This window comes from Balaenoptera physalus (assembly GCF_965194825.1).
Source record: "Balaenoptera physalus genome assembly, chromosome: 3".
NCBI lineage: Eukaryota > Metazoa > Chordata > Mammalia > Artiodactyla > Balaenopteridae > Balaenoptera > Balaenoptera physalus.
The window spans coordinates 108,872,717-108,892,097 of NC_138890.1; the positions used below are offsets into that span (position 1 = coordinate 108,872,717).

Below are 19,381 nucleotides of genomic sequence, written 5' to 3' on the forward strand. Positions count from 1 at the left end.
TAATGAAATGACCCAAGGAAGGTATAAGATGTCCGCAGAATAATAGCCATAATAGTCCCCAAGGATGTCCATGTCCTAATCCTTAGAACTTGTGAATATGTTGCTTACATGACAAAAAAGCTTTGTAAGTGTGATTTGGGTTATGGACCCTGAGATGGGCCTCTGCAATCCACTTCTGTTCCCATATGATAAAACACATCATCCAGAGAATGTTCTACCACAGCCCTGAGTCTTGTCAGTGGCAAATAACATGTCAGAGGATACTTGAAGCACAGTTTAAAATTAATGAAAACCATGTAGCACTTATGCAGTGAGATGGCTGGAAAGTAAATCCTCTCAAAAATATTTGTAAGCCACACCTGCATTGACACCATTTTTATAAATTATTATCTCACTATGGGGACTTCGCTTTAGACTCTTCTATGCTATATTCACAAACTTTTTTTTTTCCACAAAATACAAATAGCTGTTGAACTTCAGGCAGTGACTGGCTGTCAGTGTGTCTTCAAGAAATTGATCTAAAATCTCAGGACATCTCCCTGTGGGTATCCAGAAGAGAAATGTTTACCAATGGACTACTGGAACTTGGTTCCCTTTTTGCTCTGGCAATATTAGCTTGGCTGGCTCTGAAGATGGAGGAAGGGGGTCAAAGAATGTGGGTGGTCCCTAGAAGCTGAGAATAGCAAGGAAACAGATTCTCGTCTAATGCCTCAGTAAGAAATGCAATCCCACTGACACCTTAATTTTACCTAAGACTCATGTTGGATATCTGACCTATAGGACTGTAAGATTTGTATTGTTTAGCCACTTCGTTTGTTGTAATTTGCTATGACAAAAAATAAAGTTAATATATACGCCAATTGTCAGAATACAGAAGCAGAAAAATAGAAGAAACGTGGCACACTGATGATCTTATGGAGCCCTGGATGACTACATTTGAACATTATATGTATGTTTGAGAGAGAAAATTAAATCCCTGTTTTCCGTGTATATTATTGTTTTCCAAGACTCTGTTTCTCATATCAGGATCTAGTTCTTCACTAATACAATGAGGATTGAGTTCCCTTATAAGATGAAGTTGGTGGCTCCATTCTAGTTCTATTTGTTCTTTGTTATTTTGATTTGCATTTTTTAATATCTAAGAATAAAGTATAGTTTTCACCTTTTTCTGAAAGCTGAAATTTCGTTTTACACATATTTAATGATCTAACAAAATTTCTAAATAAATGGTGTGATTTGTTTTCTATTTAAGTCTGTTAATTTTAGCAAGTATTTTAAAAGTTACCTAAGCATAAGGAACTAAAACAATAATTTAATTGCTTTTCAAAATCAGAATATAAACAGTTTTAACCATACAATTTGTTTTAAAATCTGTTAACAAATTAAAAGACAGGCAGTAAAGCAATTATACTCTAATAAAGATGTTTAAAAAATAAAATAAAATAAAATAAAGGACTGGCAAATCGACATCATTTAAGCAAAACCACTCACTTAGAGGTGATAATTCTCAAAGTATAGTCTTATGAAGTTCACACTCTTTGCGACAGTATGAGCAAGGCTGCCAATCATAGGAATCTCAAGAATGTGCTTGTCCCATTGTACAGCTTGTTATTTTGTTTGTCTTTTACAATGACATAAAGGGTACAGAAGAGTGAGTGAAAAAGTAGAGGCCACATATATGAGAGAAATTAAAGCAATGAGGGAGAAAACATTAATACTTTCTGGAGTGAGATATGTACCAGAGAATGAAATACAGAAAAACCCTGAGACCTATGATTAACCTAGTCATTGTCTAAAATACTTTCAAATTTCTATTTCCATGTTTTACCTTATATCTCTATCTAAATTTGGAATGTTTGAATAGAAGTTTTGAGGTTTTTTTTTTTTTTTTTGACTACTTGAATCTCATTTAAAGATCAAATCACATTTTACACCAATCATATGGTATTTCTATTTTTTATTCATTCCCTAGTGTTTTATCTCAACATACAGCAAAATCCCTGTGAGTGGTAGCTATTTCATAAGACTTTTTTTTTTTTAATTAATTTTTGTTGGAGTATAGTTGCTTTACAATGTTTTGTTAGTTTCTACTGTACAGCAAAGTGAATCAGTTATACGTATACATACATCCCCTCTGTTTCGGATTTCCTTCCCATTGAGGACAACACAGAGCACTGAGTAGAGTTCCCTGAGCTATACAGTAGGTTCTCATTAGTTATCTATTTTATACATAGTATCGATAGTGTATATATGTCAATCCCAATCTCTTAATTCATCCCACCCTCCTTTTCATCCTTGGTGTCCATATATTTATTCTCTATATCTGTGTCTCTATTTCTGCTTTGCAAATAGGATCATCTATGACATTTTGCTAGATTCTATATATATGCGTTAATATATGATATCTGTTTTTCTCTTTCTGACTTTCTTCACTCTGTATGACAGTCTCTAGGTCCATCCATGTCTCTGCAAATGACACAGTTTCGTTCCTTTTTATGGCTCAGTAATATTGCATTGTATATATGTATCACATCTTCTTTATCCATTCCTCTGTTGATGGACATTTAAGTTGCTTCCATGTCCTGGCTATTGTAAATAGTGCTGCAATGAACATTGGGGTGCATGTGCCTTTTTGAATTATGATTTTCTCTGGGTATTTGCCCAGTAGTGGGATTGCTGGGTCATATGGTAGTTCTATTTTTAGTTTTTTGAGGAACCTCCATACTGTTCTCCATAGTGGATGTATCAGTTTACATTCCCACTAACAGTGCAAGAGGGTTCCCTTTTCTCCACACTCTCTCCAGCATTTATCGTTTGTAGATTTTTAAAATAACTTTGAATTGAATTCAATGTCATGATTAACTAAGCCCACGTCATACTTTCTATAATCTTAACTTGTAAAATCATCATTATCTAGGTCATTTTTTGGAAACATCTGCACGTTTTTATTTATTTTGTAGTTGAATGTAAAGCCTAGACAGAATGGAAATGTCTTATATGTTGGCAGTGTTATCTTCATTCCTGTTTCTCTTTCAGCATTTGTCCCAGCATCTTATACATAGAAAATTCAATACACTTCTGTTGATTGAATAAACTGCAAAGAGATGCACTTAGGTAGAGACCAATAGAGTAAGAGTAATACATACTGACAATAAAATGGAAAGAGAGAAATGTATCTCTATTTTATTGGAGAAACCATCCCAGAACATAGTAATCATAAACTAAAAGTATCTGATGTTCTTATAATTTACAAACACTTGTGAGATGTCAATTGTGTAGCAGGTATTATTACAAACATTGTGTGAGTGAGGAAACATACGTAGGTTAATAAGCTTGTTCAAAATATCACTGTCACTAAATGTCAACTTTATTATGATTTTTATAATCATTTTACTATTATTAATTAATATTCATATTATCACTATCACTATATTATTTACTGGCTATGGTGAGGGTAGATATGGCTGCCAAATATTTACAGGTATATCTCTTTTTACTGCAATTCACTTTGCTTCACAGATACTGCACTTTTTTAATGTATTTGAAGGCTTGTGGCAACCCTGTATGGTGCCATTTATCCAACAGCATTTGATCACTTCATGTCTCTGTGTCACATTTTGATAATTCTCACAATATCTCAAATATTTTATTGTTATATTTGTTATGGTGATCTGTGATCAGTGATTTTTGATGTTACTATTATAATTGTTTTGGCATTTTTTAGCAACAAAATATATTTTAATTAAGGTATATATGTTGTTTTTTTAAACACAGTGCTATTGCAGACTTACTAGACTACAGTATAGGGTAAACATAACTTTTATATGAACAGGGAAACCGAAAAATTTGTGTGACTCACTTTATTGCGAGTTTTGTTCTATTGTGGTGGCCTGAGACCAAATGCACAAGAACTCTGAAGAATGCCTGGATAAGGATGTGTTCACAAGCACAGTTGCATATGGGAATATCCTCTCTAAATACATTTCCTGTACACTTGATGAATGTATATGGCCTGGCCATTTCCCCATACTCTTAGATGATGCTGTTAATTTCAGATTCTGAGGACAGAAACTGTGTGAAAGAAAGTATTTCTTTTTGGAGCAATCCCTTTTAGGATTATGCATGACACAAAAGTTATAAGGGAGCCATGTGCTGATATACGAGTAAGAAATAGACACTTGCTAACTCTAAAATTAAAAGATGGAATAAAAAGAATATTTAATTATCACAAGAAATTAATTATTGCTAATTTCTTTAGTGATGCTGAAGAAAGAGTGTAAACTAAAGAGAATTTAACTTTCAGAATAAATGAGTCTGGAACAATTATATATAAAAGATAGATTTAAGTGGCCAAGATGGCTGAGCTCACATCCTGCCATGGGCACACGAAAATTATAACTATTTACAGAGCAATTATCTATAAGAATGACCTGAAGACTAGCAGAAAAGATTTTCTACAGCTAAAGATATAAAGAACCACAATGAGATGGGTAGGAGGAGCAGAGATGTGGTATAGTCAAGACCCACACCCTGGGGTAGGTGACCCACAAAATGGGAGGATAATTACAATTGCCAAGGTTCTCCCCAAGGAGCAAGGGATACAAGCTTCATGTTGGGCTCCCCAACCTGGGGGTCGTGCACCAGGAAAATGAGCACCCAAAAGGTCTGGCTCTCAAGGGCAGCAGGGCTTGTGTATGGGAGGGCTGTAGGAAACAGAGTCTCCATTTTAAAAGGGTGCGTAAGATCTCACATGCTCTGAGTCCCAGTGCACAGGCAGTAATTTGAAAGGAGCCTGGGTCAGCCCACTTGCTGATCTTGGAGAGCCTCCTAGAGAGGCAGGAGGCAACTGGGACTCACCCTGGGGACACAGATGCTGGCAGCAACCATTTTGGGGAGCTCATTGTACCAGGAGAACACTGGCTCTGGTGAGTGCTATTGTGGACTCATCTCTCTAGCCTCTTTGTGCCAGGGGCTTACCCACCCACCAGCCACTAGCACCAGTTCCGGGAGAGTTCCAGCAGCTAGCACCCCCCAACCCCCCGGCTGAGAAGCCAGCTGCACTGGGACCCCACCCCACCCACCACTAACAAACCTGGTACTCCCTGGGCCCCCCAGTCAGCCACACTGGGACCTGGCCTCATGCACTAGTGAACCGGCAGCCACTGCACCAACCAGCTGGGCTGGGGGCCAGCCCTGCATAGCAGCATGCCCACAGTAGTTGACCTTACCACAGTATAAGGGTCCATTCAGCCTCATAGGGTGCACACCTAGAGCATAAAGTTCTGGTAAACAGATGGCAGTGTGCTTCTGGGCCCCATAGGATGTCTCCTACTTAGGCCCCTTCTCCAAGATTGGGAATGTACTCTACCTACCTAGTAGATAGAAATAACAAAGAGAATTAGGCAAAATGAGGAGACAGAGGACTATGTTTCAATAGAAGAAGCAAGACAAAACACCAGAAGAATTAAGTGAAGTGGAGATAAGCAATCTACCTGATAAAGAGTTCAAGATAACGATCATACAGATGCTCAATGAAATCAGGAGAAGAACGGATGAACACTGTGAGAAGTTTAACAAAGAATTCGAAAATATAAAGAAACAAATAGAGCTGAAGAATACAATAACGTATAAAAAGTACACTAGAAAGAATCAGCAGTACATGAGATAATACAGAGGAATGGATCAGTGAACTGGAAGACAGAGTAGTGGAAATCAACCAAGTTGAACAGAAAAAATAAATAAATCAAAAAAATGAGGATAGCAACAGATATTTGAGACAACATTGAGTGCACTAACATTAGGGGATACCAAAAGTAGAAGAGAGAAAGGGGTAGAGAATTTATCTGAAGAAATAATAGCTAAAAATTTCCCTAACTTGGGAAAGGAAACAGACATCCAGGTCCAGGAAGTGCAGAGGTTCTCAGAAAAGATGAACTGAAAGGAGTTCACCCAGAGATCCATTATTAAAACGGCTAAAATTAAAGATAGAGAATCATAAAAGCAGCAAAAGAAAAACAACTAGTAATGTACAGGTAAATACAATTTTTAATACATGAAGAATGAGGATACTTAGTTTCTTCAGCGGACTGATAACTTTGGCACCTGACTCTCTGTTTTCAATCTACCCTTAGTTTCATTGTTATTTTTGGTAAATTCTTAGGGTTAAGTGATGACCCACTCATACACTAGCCCATTATTTTATATTATTTCTTTTTATTAAAAAAAACCAATAACATTGTGAACATAAAAAGAACAAAGAGCGCCACTCATCACTCAGTTATACAAAGGTTAAGTTACAACCCACTCTAGTCATCCACCACCTTGTGTCCTGAAAGGAATTCAGGAAAAAACAAAAGGCAGGATGAGGCATTCTTTGCTTTGAGTAACCGGCCTGGCCCCTAGATTATTAGATGCATATCTCTGGAAGAATTTCAATGAGCCCAGATTCTTACATCTTTCTATACATAGAAAAACAGTAAAGTAATTAACGTGAGATATTTTCTCTTTGTGATTAGCAGTAATCTTTTACCAAGATGTATGCTTGACTACTATGTATACGACTACTAAGTATTTCCTAGCCAAAAAAATTTATATATACTGGCTCCTCCCTGATCTTTTCGGAGTAGTTTCTCAGAGCTACTGAGAGGCTGTCTCCCAAGTCCTCAGTAAGACCCTGAGTAAAACAAACTTACAACTCTCATGTTGTGCATTTTCCTCTAAGTTGACATCACTTAACTCTACACTTCCATGGCAATACCTAGGATGTAATTACTATCAAATATTTCCTCTCTGATATCTTATATTTCAACATTACCTTTATGGAAGCAAGTTCCTAATCATTTCTTACACACAACATGCTATTATTGGTATTTCATTGAGATCAGTTTCTTATTATGCCATTATATATAATAACTCCTTTCTGACTCCAACCTTTTATCTATCCAGGCTCCACCTTCTGATTTTTAACTTCCCTCTCCCCCTTCCTTCCTCCCTCCCTCTCTTTTTTCTTTCTTTTATCATTTCTTCCTGCTAATACACCTTTCTTACTTCATTTACTTATTCAGAAAATATACGTATGGAGATAGCCTCAGTATGAAAACAAAGAATTCAATTTTATCTTCTGCCTAAGCTCTTTTCCCCATATTTAAACACAACACTGATGCCCTCAGGAAAACACAATATACCTTAATAACCTCACTTTTTTATGTGTTCTCAAATTTTCTTTATAAATTAACAAAACTGGTTTTCTTTATTTTGTTCAAAGTTTAACATAATTCAAACCATTTCTAAATAAAGAGTCAAAGTCAGAATAAACTGTAATTTTCACAGTCATCTTGCCAAATGTTTAGATGATTTTAGGTAAATGGGAACAGGATTTCAATTAGGCCCTGAGATGTGCTTCTTCTTAGTATAGGACACTGAAGACTGATTCTGCCCTGCTCAATGTATTCACACAAGAATGTGTTGGGAAAGGCCTTTACTTTTTCTCAAGCTTACAATTGTGATAAATATGTATATGGACATGAATATGTAAATCTCCAGAGTGAATGTGCACTTACCTTTTAGTTATTCCTACAGTTGCTTTAAGGCTTGCCCATAACTGTGGCAAGCCAGCAGACCAAGCCATTGCTCTACATCTAGTCAGAAATAGCCACAGGAGAAAAAAGCCAAGAGGTAAAACCAGGATTAGCTTTTCTGATGACCTGAAAGGATTTTCACCCTAAACAAAGGCATCCTTCCAAGCTCTGTAATCTCTGAGAAAGGTTCATAGACTAAGAAAGCCAAACTTCAACTTGTGATGATGCTGCCTTGTTCTCTACTCTAGGTGGAAGTCATCTTCCTGCAATCTCCTCTTCTCTGGCTGTGTCTGTTGATAACTTTTGTCATTTTCTACCATACTAATAGTCAATTAATGTGCAAATAAAGCTATTTGGAATGTATTTGTGTATTTACTAAGAAAATTAATTTAGATTTTTTTTAACATCTTTATTGGAGTATAACTGCTTTACAATGGTGTGTTAGTTTCTGCTTTATAACAAAGTGAATCAGCTATATGTATACATATATCCCCATATCTCCTCCCTCTTGCTTCTCCCTCCCACCCTCCCTATCCCACCCCTCTAGGTGGTCAGAAAGCACTGAGCTGATCGATCTCCCTGTGCTATGCGGCTGCTTCCCACTTTAAAAGGAACTAAATGCATGTTTTTATTTTCCATTTCCTTCCAAGTGGAAAGGAAAATGCTTTATTCTACCACTGAAAATTTGTGAGACTATTCCTTTTTTTAACATTTACAACTCATTCTTGTTTCTTGAAGCAAATTATTAGTGTATTATTTTTCAAATTCTAGAATCAGATATGGCACTTCAACTCCCAGCGCTACCAGTTAACAATCTGTGTAACCTTGGGTGTGCTACTCTGAACTTCAGTTTCCTCATCCATAAAACCGAATGATAATAGCATCAATTTCACAAATTGTTATAAGTTTAAATGGCACATAATAAGTGTTAGGCCAATGTTAACTATCAAAGTTACACTACTTTATTATTATTGCAATAATAAAGTCAATGAAAATATTACTAATTTCAAGTGTTCAACAAATCCTTTAGCTTAATTTCTGAAGTCCTACAGTTAGTCTGAGTGTGATGTTGTTGTGTTTATATAGACATGTTTAAATAAATAACTTGTTTTTTTATTTGGTAAACCTGTTACTATTTAGAAAAAAATATTTGATTAACACAAACATTAAAATTGAGACAACATGAACCACACACAAATCAATGAAATTAGAATGAAGGTTGGGAAATCTCTAAATTCTTAGAAGACGTTATGCAAACAACTCAAAAATTGAGCAAATAAAACAAACGCTAGAAATATCCTCAGGGATTTTATTTTATCTAGGAAACTAATTGTTTTTCTGTTTCTTATTTTTATGACCACCTTCTAAAAACTGTCAGAAATGCAATTGGAAAATAAATCAACATCACAAAATAGAGCAAGTCAAAATGCGCAGAAATATTTACAAAAGCAAATATAATTTCCCTAGATTTATTTCTTTAAGTCTTTTTGAGCTTTTAAGACTTTCTCAATCTTATGTTATGTCATGATATTTGGAATCTGTTTTTGTAATGCAACTATTTCAACTATATCACATCATTGAATTCAAAATATTTTCCTTTTTGTCTTAATGTAGCAAAGGGAAGACCTCTTAGGAGAAAAGTAGAAATTGTAGATTATGCTGAAATACATACACAGTGAAAAAGTTGCAGTCATGTATAAACTAGCATCATCCCCCTGAAAATGAAATGGGCTAGAAAAATAGTTCTCAAAGTAGCATCACTCACGTAAGATTCACCCAAGGTGCTTTTAAGCATTAATCCCCAGGACATGCATCAGATCCCCAAAATCAAATCTCTGGGAATAAAATCTGAGAATCTGCAGTTATAACAAGTGCCCCAGGTGATTTTTATGCACATGAAAATTGAGAACTACTGACCAAATCAACTCAACACTGTATAATAATGTCCAACACACCTCTATAGCCCTCAGTATTGCCAGATAGGCAGGCTCACATGCAAATACTAATCAATACATCTGTACTAACTTTGTGGAAACTTGCCTTTTAACCATGCCTTATAACCATGCCTTGTAATATGGTCTTGTTATAAAATATTTTATACCTGTTATTTCGTAACAGTTTCTAAAACATGTTTACTTACACTACCTCCTTGGATCCTCAAAACAATTTTGTGACATGAGACAAAACAAATTATCATTGTCATTTGCAAATGGAGAAATTAACACTTATAATACTTACCTTGCTTTGTCCTAGAGAACAGAGATGAAGTGGTGTGGGACAGGGATTGATGGGGAATTTGGAGGGCTGGGGACATAACCCACACCTTTTAGCTCTTGACCTAATACTTCTTCATGCTCCCACTATACTGACTCATTAGAAGGCAAGAATTTCCTTAGTATCTACTTGAACAAAACTGTCTACAAAGAATCTGTTAAAGACAAATATGGTAAAAATGTGACATACTGATAACAAGTCAAGAGGTGACTTGCAATAATAATGGTTACAATGTTACAAATTTATAACATTTTACAATGTTATCAAATCTGTAAACATTTACCAGTGTTTTCAAAACAAAGCTTTTATCTTCTCCATCTCTTCATGTTGCCAGAAAAGGGTGAAAACAGCTACTACCTTATAGTACTAAGTACAATTGAAACTGTATTTTACAAACAAAGATTAGTTTGTTATAGTAGGTACATAAAATTATAGTTCTAATCTCTTTCTCACAGTTTTAAATTTTTTAATATTGTATTTTATAAAGGGGAAAGTAAAATCCTAGCCACATATAGCTGAATCCACTCGTCCATTCAACAAATTTTATTGAGTGCCCAAAATGCATAAAGACCTGTGTTAGCTGCCAGGAATGCATAGATGATGAAGTCAGTCCCATGATTAGCATTTACTTTCTCCTGCTTAGGAGTCCATTAACTTCTAACTTAATAGGCATTTTTAGAGTGGAGATATCTGAAGTGAAGTTAAGTACTTTTCAAACTGATGCATTCTTTTTTTGTTTTTTAACATCTTTATTGGAGTATAATTGCTTTACATTGTTGTGCTAGTTGCTGCTGTATAACAAAATGAATCAGCTATACGTTTACACATATTGCCATATCCCCTCCCTCTTGCATCTCCCTCCCACCCTCCCTATCCCACCCCTCTAGGTGGTCACAAAGCACCAAGCTGATCTCCCTGTGCTATGTGGCTGCTTCCCACTAGCTATCTATTTTACATTTGGTAGTGTATATATGTCCATGCCACTGAGTCATGCACCACAATGTTCATTGCAGCACTATTTACAATAGCCAGGACATGGAAGCAACCTAAGTGTCCATCGACAGAAGAATGGATAAGGAAGATGTGGCACATATATACAATGGAATATTACTCAGCCATGTATTCTGTTTTAAACCTTCAAAGTCTGCAGTGGACTCATGCATCACTTACAACAGGAATATAAAATTGCCTGGGAATGACTACTTCTGCACATTCATACATTCACATTTCACATTTCAGTGTGAAAGTAAAATTGACTTGGAACTTGCCACATTTATATGTTTAAAACTATCTTGTTATATGATTTGCATTAATTTCTTTGCCTACACGAGTTACCTTCTCTAATTAAATAATTTCCAGTGCCCTATTAGCTATGTTTCAATGTCACTGTAAACTAAATTATTACAGGAAGTTGTATTGTAAATAAATCCTACTTCTATCTACTCCATAGATATCTTAGGCATATCTTATACACAGATACTTCTTCAACAATATACACTGAAGAATCTTCAGTCTCACTGAGGATGTATAGTATACACAACTGTTTGTTGTTGATTAGATTAATGAGAGACCAACCAGGAGACAGAAACCATACAATAATTTGAACAGGAAAAGTTTAACATAAAAAATTACTAACCATAATAGGGAATTCAAGAAACAGAGGATTGGCTAGGAAGGAGTAAAGATAACTCTAAAGAATGTAAGAGTAGAATATGTAGGGTACAGATACTAACCCCAGGGTTGAGACAGAGTGCCCAAAGAAAGGAACACATATGGAAGAGTTCCCTCCCCATCCTGATCATTTCTAAGGACTGAGATCCAGAACTCATTGGAAAGTAAATAGTTGTGACCCTGGGTAGTGAAGACATTCACTGGGGCTACAAAGCTGCCTGAGTTGGTGCTGGGATAGGCTGTTCAGAGGAGGCACCAGTCTACCTGACTCTGTTCAGCCAGGAGTTGTAGAAGCCTAGCGCTACAGAAGCTGACAGTGTTGTAAGAGCTCGGCACTGCAGAAATCATATGCACTCCAATATTCCGCCTATAGGAACCCACCTGACCCCAAAAGAGAAATACCTTTGTCTTCCAGTGTCCCTCCAGTTCATTCTACTGATGAAGCTTAGCTTCATGACAGCAGGCAAAGGAGAAATATTTACAGAGTCCACTTCCAGGATCACAGAGCAGACAGTCCAATATGGATAGGAATTTGGAGCTGAGAGACTAAATTCATAACTGGCACATTGATATAAGTAGTATCATTTTTTAAACTTCTGAATTAATTTTAGTGTTTTTTGAAGGTGTTGTCTAAAGTAACTTAATGGGAAGCATCTATTAAGAAAGGTGAGAGAAATGAAGAATGTGGTAGAACAGTCCATTTACAAATTTATGAGAGACTAGTAGAAAATATTGGCTGATGTCTGGTAAGAGCTCAAAAACTTACATCCAAAGCAGTGATACATATCAGTGAAATATTAATATGAACACATTTTAAAGAAAAAGTTGAATAGGCTAGGAAAATCACGGACTACAATCACCCCCTCCTCCACACGTGCATGCATACATCTATGGATTTTAACTTTAATATTAATGAATTTTTAAAAATTGAATTTCGTGTATGAATGCATATCTGTAGTAAAATATTGACTTAAAGTATTATTACACATAGAAAATTTACTTCAGAGAGCCATTCAAACTTGTGGAATAGTAAAAAACAGCAAATTGTCACTTAGTACCATCACTTATATTTGGTTTTTTCCAGATGAATTTATATCCACTCAAGTTTAAAAGCCAAATACTTCCATAGTTGACTAATTTTTTTCTCTTTCTCACCTATTTCATTTTTTAATTTTTATTTATTTAAAAAAATTTTTTATTGGAGTATAATTGATTTACAATGTTGTGTTAGTTTCAGATGTACAGCAAACTGAATCAGTTATACATATACATATATCCACTCTTTTTTAGATTCTTTTCCCATATAGGCCATTACAGAGTATTGAGTTCCCTGTGCTATACAGTAGGTCCTTGTTAGTTATCTGTTTTATATATAGTAGTGTGTATGTGTCAATCCCAATCTTCCAGTTTATCCCTCTCCCCATGTAACCCCTGTAACCATAAGTTTATTTTCTATATCTGTTGTGTCGATAAGTTCATTTGCAGGCTTTTTTTAGATTCCACATATAAGCGATATCATATGATATTTGTCTTTCTCTTTCTGACTTACTTCACTCAGTATGAGAGTCTCTAGGTCCATCCATGTTGCTGCAAATGGCATTATTTTGTTCTTTTTTATGGCTGAGTAATATTCCATTGTATATATGTACAACATCTTCTTTATCTTTTAATTTTATGGTAGTACAATCTGTGTTAATAAGTCCTTGAAGAAATCATTTAAAGTAACTTTGAAAGATAGCATTCTCCGAAGTGACTTATCACTTGACAAAAAAATAATTTCCAAGAAAAAATAGTTTTGCAAATTTCTATATAGGGCTCTTAGTCCTCATAATGTATTGTAAATAAAATGTTATATTCATAATTCTATTTATGTTTTAAATATTTAATTGTGACTTACAGAAGCCCTAAATGAGACTACATTTCCTAATCTCCTTAAGTTCACTCCACTGTATTTAAAGTTTGGGACAAAATAAAATTTAAAAAAAATAAATCATAAATTTGCACCGTATCAAGATTTTACTATGTCCTATTACAGTTCTAAGAAATAGTTTGTGATTGTAGATTGTTTTTCTCAACTCTACCTCAATGTTCACTCCAATTTTTAAATCTCTTTTTGAAATTAAAATACAGCCATTTCTATAAACAAGAGTGCAGTTTCTCAAATCATACTACATGAATTTGACTCCTGTCCTGCTACTACTCTATATGATCCTGAACTCTACTTAATCCCTCTAAACACCTTACTGTCCTTACCTGGATGATAGAGGTAATAACTACCTCAGCATCATTACCTGTGTTAACTGAGGTAATATACATGTAAGAATATTAGTCAAGTGCTTTACATACATTTAGTGTTTATTATATATTTATAATTACTATGATAATGAAGATGAAAATATAAAGGCTAGTTTGATGGGAATTTGGAATTTAGAAAAAAAATTATTGCACTTATTAAAAACAAACATCATATCATATTAGCACAAAAGATTAAGGGGATTCATGTTGATAAATATTTCTCAGTAACACTGATTATTGGAAGGAATGATACCAGTCACACTGATGTTATTTGTTCATTTTATTTTAAATTCAGTTGACCTGTCAGGACTTAGAAATGAGAATATGGACATGATATTTACTAATTTTCTATCCCCACATCCAGTTTTAAAATATTTTTGATGAAAGGAGAAATAGGATGAAGCAAAATGTTCATAAGAGGAACTAGGTAGGCCATTAAAATCTTAATTTGTATCATATTCACTTCTAAAACAGAGAACTTTAAAACTTCAAAAATTAATATCCTAGAAGTTGAGTATTATCCTCAAACAAAATCTTTCAGAGGAAGAACGATATGCCTGAGCTCTCTTGTGTTTCATGTGTTGAAATCAAAAATAATGAAAAGATATATGTGGGAGTATAATCACTTTAAGCCAACCTGGTAATAGAAAACATTTATAATCAGATAAATTATAAGGTGAAGATTCCCTTTATGAAGTTCACCATAGGAACTCATCAACTAGGTCTTTTCTTATGCTATTTAAACTTTGAATGAATATTTAAATAAAATAAAAATTTTATTTTATTTTTTATTGATGTATAATTGACTTACAGTATTATGTTAGTTTTAAGTATACAACAGAGTGATTTGATATTTTTATACATTACAAATGATTACCATGATAAGGCTAGTTACCATCTGTCACCATCCAAAATTATGATAATATTATTGACTATATTCCCTATGTGGTACTTTACATCCCCATGACATTTATTTTGTGACTGGAAGTTTGTACCTCTGACTCTTCCTCACCTACTTCATTCATCCCACCACACCCCTCTCCTCTGGCAACCACCAGTTTGTTCTCTGTATCTGTGAGTCTGTTTCTGTTTTGTTATGTTTGTTCACTTGTTTTAGTTTTTAGATTCCACATATAAGTGGAATTATATAGTATTTGTCTTTCTCACTCTGACTTATTTCACTTAGCATAATACCCTTTATGTCAATCCATGTTGTAGCAAATAGCAAGATATCACCCTTTTTATGGCTGTATAACATTCTGTTGCATATACCACATCTTCTTGATCCATTTATATACGAATGGGCACTTAGGTTTCTTCTGTAGCTTGGCTATTGTAAATAATGCTGCAGTGAGCATAGGGGTGCACATATCTTTTCAAATTAGTGATTTTGTTTTCTTCAGAAAAATACCCAGAAGTGGAATTGCTGGATTGAATGGCAGTTCTAGTTTTAATTTTTTCAGAAACCTTCATATTGTTTTCCATAGTGGATGTATCAATTTACATTCCCCTCAGCAGTGCATGAGGGTTCCCTTTTCTCAACATCCTTGCCATCACATGTTATTTGTTGTCTTTTTAATAATAGCCATTGTGACAGGTGTGAGGTGATATCTCATTCTATTTTTTTCCCTTATGATCAGTGATGTTGAGCATCTTTTTGTTTGTCTGTTGGCCATTTGCATATCTTCTTTGTAAAAGTGTCTATTCAGGTTATTTTCCCAGTTTTTACTCAAGTTTGTTTTATTTTTTTCATGTTGAGTTAGGAGTTCTTTGTATATTTTTGATATTAATCCCTTATCAGATGTATTGTTTGCAAATATCTTTTCCCATTTGGTAGGCAGCTTTTTCATTTTGTTAAAAGTTTTCTTCACTGTGCAAAAGCTTTTTAGTTTGATGTCATCCCATTTGTTTCTTTTTGTTATTCTTTCCCTTGCCTGAGGAGACATATCAAAAAAATTGCTAAGATTGATGTCAAAGTGCATACTGCCTGTTTTCCTCTAGGAGTTTTATAGTTTTGGGTCTTACATATAAATCTCTAATCACTCTGAGTTTATTTTTGTATATGGTGTGAGAAAGTAGTCCAATTTGATATTTTTGATGTAGCTGTCGATTTTTTTCAACTACATTTATTGAAGAAGACATCTTTTCCCCATTGTATATTCTTAACTCCTTTGTGTAGATTAATTGACCATATAAATATGAGTTTATTTCTGAGCTCTCAATTCTGTTCCATTGATCTGTGTGTCTGTTTTGTACCACTACCATAGTGTTTTGATTACTGTAGCTTTGCAATATAGTTTTAAATCAGGGAGTGTCATACCTCCAGCTTTGTTATTTCTCAAAACTGTTTTGACTATTCGGGGTCTTTTGTGTTTCCATACAAATTTTAGAATTATTTGTTTTAGTTCTGTGACATATGTCATTGGTATTTTGATAGGGGTTGCATTGAATCTGTAGATTGTCTGGGGTAGTATGGTAATTTTAACAATATTAATTCTTCTAATCCATGATCACAGTATATCTTTCCATTTGTTTGTGTTATATTCGATTTCTTTCACCAAGTGCTTACAATTTTCTTAGTACAGCTCTTTTACTTCCTTGGTTAGATTTATTCCTAAGTATTTTATTCTTTTTGATGCAAACATAAATGCATTTTTCTTAATTTATCTTTCTGATAATTTGTTGTTAGTGTGTAGAAACATAACAGATTTCTGTGCATTAATTTTAATTCCTGCAACTTTACTGAATTAATTTATTAGTTCTAATAGTTTTTTGGTGGCATCTTAAGGATTATCTATATATAGTATCGTGTCATCTACAAACACTGACAGTTTTACTTCTTCCTTACCAACTTGGATTCCTTTTATTTCTTTTTCTTGTCTGATTGCTGTAGCTAGAACTTCCAATACTATGTTGAATAAAAGTGGCAAGAGCAGGCGTCCTTGTTTTATTTTTGATCTTAGTGAAAGCTTTTTACCACTGAGTATGAAAACTGTAGGAGTGTCATATATGGTATGTTGAGATATGTTCCCTTTATACTCACTTTGTTGTGAGTTTTTATTTTAAATTCATGTTGAATTTTGTCAAAAGATTTTCCTGCATCTATTGAGATGATCATATGATTTTTATTCTTCAGTTTGTTAATGTGATGTGTCCCATTGATTGAACTTTCTTGCATCCCTGGGGTAAATCCCATTTGATCAAAGTGTATGATCTTTTTAATGTAGTGTTGAATTCAATTTCCTAATATTTTGTTGAGGATTTTTGGACCTATGCTTATCAGGTATATTGGCCTGTAATTTTCTTTTATGAAGGTGTCTTTTTCTGGTTTTGGTATCAGGGTGATGCTGACCTTGTAGAATGAGTTAAAATGCTTTCCTTCCTTTTTAAGTTTTTGATATAGCTTGAGAAGGATAAGTGTTAACCCTGCTTTAAATGTTTGGTAGAATTCACCTGTACTTTGGTTATGTACAGGTACAAAATGTGTTACAAAATATCACGTATAATATAATTGTTTCTGCAAATTTATATATTTACATATAATAATAACTGGAAGTACTAATTATTAGAATGTTAACAGTAGTAATATCTAGAAAAAATTTTTCTTTTTACTCATTTTAGTTTTGAATCTTCATTTTAAGAATGTGTATTTTCAGAATCACAAAATGCAATAAAGCAACTTCATACTGAACATAGGACCTGGATTTATTCAAAAGAAAGAGTTTTGAAGCAATTCACAAACTATTCTTTAAAAAAATAATGGTCCCTTCATAGTTACTGTATAAAAGAAAATTTCTCCAACAGTTTATGTTCTTAAGACTCTTTCAGATATAAGAAAATTTGTCTGGAAATCTGCAATTTGTATTACTTTTGCTGGTTATATCATATATGATAATTTCAAAAAGAACTGGAGATACCTCATATTATTGAAGAAGAAAATTAACATGCTAAAAAAGATCAATACATAGGAAGTTGGCAACAGTGCCATCACATATCCATGTAATTAGTTACAGCAAATGGACATTTAAATTCAATTCAGTTTCCTGGTGATTGGTACTAAATAGATACAGTTAAACATGTTCAGTCTCTGGAACCCTATCTTGTGTATTTATCACATGAATCTTATAAAATGAGTAATGAGTAGCAAAATAAGCCTGTGTCTTCATAGATTTTTATTTTTGATGAAACAAATATTTACCATCAACTTTTCTTACAACAGTAAATTGAATTTAGTGAAGGTTTTGAGTTACAAATGAGACAGCCTTTCTACAGGGAGCTAAGAAAATATACTCCATTTATATTACTTTCTGATGGCCTATCTTAATGTGGAAATAAAGCACAAGGAATTCAGATAAATTTATAGTTAACATGTCCCTTAGTTTTTTTCCTTAAATATCAAATATCTGAGGTGCAATTTTCGTTAGTGCTGAATCAAAATCATTTTATGGATGAATTCTGTGACAAGTGTTTGAGGTGACAATACTCTATAGTTTTGATTTTTGCTCATTGAAAGAGTTCTATGGAGATTATTTGTTTAAAAAGGTCCTGTTATTTTTAGCTTTTCTTTCTCTAGCCACAGATTTAGAAAGAAGGAATCATGCACAGTGAAAAGGACTGACTGTGGTGTTAGAATCGGTTACATATCTGGCTCTGCCATTGACCAGCTAAAAGATGCTCAGTTTTCCCATCTATCAAATTAGTATAAAAATATACTTCCAAGTTTTCTGTAAGGATTATATGAGATGATGGAAATGATAGGAAAGGAGAAGTAGCATCATTTATGGAAACTGTTTTACTATTATCATGTCTACTTTATGATGCTATAACCATATCATCAATGTACAGATTTGCATTCATTTTATTTTCTTGGCAAAGAAATGTTATCACCATGACAAGGACTACTATTTGCCTACTCAATATTCATTTTCTCCTTACTTATTTAAAGAAAACTTTGTGTTTGGAATGCCAATGGCTCAGACTTAAAACCAAAAATTTCAGCTTCTCTTGAAGTTAAGGATAGTCTTATGATTTCTAGTTCTAGCTAATTATACGGATGTGGAAGATGCTAGTTTAGACTTCTGGAAAACTTTTTAGGTATGTTTCTGTTATATGTGGATGAACACAATTTCTAACTGATACAAAACTTGGTTTAACAGACTGTAGTTTTTTTTTACAAGTATCAAAAACAATCTTTGGAATGCATTTGGGATGGGGTAGGAAGACAGGCTCTACCAACTGCAGAGTAGAAGTGTACTGACTCCTGATATGAAACAATAAACTATTTGGTCCAATTGTTCTGCTTGGGATGAAGACCATGTGATGACTGAGATTATAAAGATAGGGAAAATGGAAGAAAAAATTCAGAATATTGGGCACTGCTTGCTGTTTCTGAGTCTTGCAAGAAAGAATAGAGCTAGAAATGGAGGGCAATAATTCTGTCCTAAGAGTTGCTCTCTACTTGTGACCTGCAATCAAAATTGACTAAGAGTTCCACAATTTGTAGTTTCCAGGGTTAAAAAGACTACAAATTATAATGGTTATTGTGGTGGCTTTGAAGCTGCAGC

At 34.1% G+C, this 19,381-nt stretch overlaps 2 long non-coding RNA genes across 5 annotated transcripts in view; one reads left to right on the forward strand and one right to left on the reverse strand.

Moving 5' to 3' along the window:
• LOC309659018 overlaps positions 1-19,381 on the forward strand; it is a 219,814-nt gene that overhangs the window by 183,191 nt on the left and 17,242 nt on the right. For 2 of the 4 annotated variants that reach the window (XR_014262500.1, XR_014262501.1), the window contains one exon: positions 467-8,118. The exons of the other annotated variants lie outside the window; for them this stretch is intronic. This is a non-coding gene — a long non-coding RNA (uncharacterized lncRNA). Of the gene's footprint in view, positions 1-466; positions 8,119-19,381 lie in introns of those variants that run through there. 4 annotated transcript variants of the gene reach the window in all.
• Positions 1-19,381, reverse strand: part of LOC309659051 — a 209,880-nt gene that overhangs the window by 137,606 nt on the left and 52,893 nt on the right. The gene's annotated exons all lie outside the window — the stretch shown is intronic.